The 3,077-nt window shown below is 35.7% G+C and overlaps 1 non-coding gene across 1 annotated transcript; it reads left to right on the forward strand.

Moving 5' to 3' along the window:
- Positions 1-276: 276 nt before the first annotated feature.
- On the forward strand, positions 277-383 carry LOC111726972. Its single transcript, XR_002774635.1, has one exon. It is a non-coding gene; the product is annotated as a U6 spliceosomal RNA (small nuclear RNA).
- The last annotated feature ends 2,694 nt before the right edge of the window (positions 384-3,077 follow it).

The following is a 3,077-nucleotide window of genomic DNA, read 5'->3' on the forward strand; positions in this document are numbered from 1 at the left end:
CTTTGACTTTCAACTTACTCAAACAAAACAACTTGCAGCCTAAGATCCTCTATCTTGCCAAACTAAGTTTCATATTCAAAGTAAAAATCAAATCTTTTACTGACAAGTAAGTATTTAGGAAATTTTCTACTATAAGACTAGCTCTCCAGGAAGTATTCAAATGCATATATTACACAGAGACCATCACAGTGGACCACCATCAAAGTAAATACACCCAGAGACGAGGAGTTAAAGCCTAGATTCCACAGTGGCCAAAGTGTAAAAACTAAGCATCAGGTGCTCACTTCAGCAGCACATATACTAAAATTGGAATGATAGAGAGAAGATTAGCATGGCCCCTGCACAAGGATGACACGCATATTAAAGAAAAAAAACAACTAAGCATCAGAACCCCTAAAAGAAGACAAACAGAATTCCATCAAAGTTATCAATTCTCTCAATAAATGTGAATGGCTTGAATTTCCTACTGAAGAGGCATGGCATGGATGATTGGATAAAAAAACTAAAACCAACAAGATTCTGGGTTCAGGAAATGCATTTAACCTCTAAGAACAAAACAAGACTCGGGGTGAAGGGATGGAAAACAATATTTCAGGCAAATGGAAATCAGAAGAAATGAGGGAGGTCACAATTTTATTTGCAGATACAAGTGAATTTCAATCAATCTAAGTAAAGAAAGACAAAGATGTACACTATATACTGGTAAAGGGTACAATACAAAAAGAAGATATATCAATTCTAAACATATATGTACCCAACTTAAATGCTCCCAGATTTATAAAATGAACCCTAACCAGTATGAGCTATATTATATCCCATATCACCATAATATCTAGGGACTTTAACATCCCACTGACAGAACTGGACAGATCTTCTAAACAGAAACTGAACAAAGAAACAAGGGTCTTAAATGCAACTCTAGAACAATTAGGGTTAGTAGACATATACAGAATATACCATCCCAAAGCTAATGAGCATACATTCTTCTTGCCAGCTCATGGATCATAGTTCAATTTTTGTCCATATTCTAGATTAAACCCTCCACCCAGATTAAAAGAATATAAATTATACATTATATCTTTTTAGATCTCCAGGGATTAAAGGTAGAATTCAACTCCAAGAAAACTTCATCCCCACATAAATTCATGAAACTAAACAACCTTATGCTGAATGACAGCTGGGTCAAGGAGGAGAAAAAGAAGGAAATCATTAGATTCCTCAAACATAATGGCAATGAAGCCACAAACTATCAAAACCTGTGGGATACTGAAAAAGCAATCCTAACAGGAAAATTTATCACATTAGTTGCCCACATCTGAAAGAGAAAGAGTACAGATCAACAACCTAATGAAGCATCTCAAGAAAATGAAAAAGAAGAGTAATCAAATCCCAAACCTAGCAGAAGAAAAGAAATAACGAAAATTAAGCCAGAAATAAATGAAATTGAAAACAAAAAGCCATTCAGAAAATAAATGAAACAAAAAGTTGTTTCTTCAAAAAGGTAAACAAAATTGACAAAGCTTTGGCCAAATAGACTAGAAACAGAAGAGTGAGATGTTTAATAACCTTAATCAGAAACAATACAGGGAAAATAAGAACAGATACCACAGAGACATAAAAGATCATCTCTGGTTGCTACAAAAAAACTCTAGGCCCAGAAATATGACAATGTGGAGGGAATGAACAACTACCTGGAATCACACAACCTCTCTAGACTTAATCAGGAAAATAGATCTCTTGAATAGACCAATACCAAGCACAAAAATTGGAGAAACAATAAAAAGTTCTTAACAAAAACAAGCCTTGGTCCAAATGGATTTACACCAGAATTCTATCAAACTTTCAAAGTGTATCTTTATACTGCAGAACCTATTCCAAAAAATTGAGAAAGAAGGAACCATTCCCAATAGATTCTATGAAGCAAATATCACTCTGATACCAAAACTAGGAAGGGACTCAATAAAAAAGACAAATCTCACTAATCAACAGACAAATCTCACTAATTAATGTTGATATAAAAATACTCAATAAAATCCCAGCAAATACATTATAGCTACACATGAAAAAATATACATCATGATCAAGTAGGCTTTATCCCAGGGATGCAAGATTGGTTTAACATATGCAAATCCATTAATGTAATTCACCACATAAACAGAAGCAAAAACAAAGACCATATGTTTCTCTCAGTAGATGTAGAAAAAGCATTTAACAAAATTCAGCATCCTTTTCTGACAAGAATGCTTAAGAAAATAGGCATAGATGGCACATTTCTTAAATTGATAGAAGCCATCTATGACAAACCCACAGCCAATGTCATGCTAAATGACTTAAAACTGAAAGCTTTTCCACTTAGAACTGGAATTAGACAAAGATGCACAATATTGCCTCTACCATTCAACATAGTTCTGGAAGTTCCAGCCAAAGCAATCAGGCAAGAGAAAGATACTAAGGGCAGCCAAATGGGAACAGAGGAGGTCAAACTCTTGCTCTTTGCCAATGATATTGATACAGGATTCCACCACTCAGGGCTAGACAGGGAGTCCCTCATTCTCTAGGCCCAGAGCTAAGAGATCAGACCCCCATTTTCAAGCACAAGCATACTGCCTTCCTGTGATGTTTTTTTTGAGTGGCTCAACCTTGGGTAAAACTACACACCCTAATCCCTTCTCAGGGACAAAGACTGTAAAGGACATGATAACTACATTCATTCATTTGTTAATACACTCATTTCCACCTACCAACTGCCATCCAGGTGTAATCCTCTAGACCTAATTCCCCTAGACAAAGAGGCCACTGGAGACTCCCAGGAGAGCTCTTCAGTTTTTTTCCCCTTCCAGAAGTTCTGGTGCTTTTTACTTTTTCTATATTCCTTTCTAACTTCTAAAAAAAGTCCTATCTTAGCACTGATCTGTGGTTCATAGATTCATTCGTCAAATTCCCAAGATCAAGGACCTACTGAAGAGCAAAATTCTGGTATCAATATGTTTTTATACTTAGAAAATCCCAGACACTCAACCCCAAGATTCCTGGACATGATCAAGAAATGCAGTAACATTGTAGGGTATAAAATCAGT

Source organism: Otolemur garnettii, unplaced genomic scaffold (assembly GCF_000181295.1).
Source record: "Otolemur garnettii isolate 467f Iridium unplaced genomic scaffold, OtoGar3 scaffold00088, whole genome shotgun sequence".
NCBI classification, from domain to species: Eukaryota; Metazoa; Chordata; class Mammalia; order Primates; family Galagidae; genus Otolemur; species Otolemur garnettii.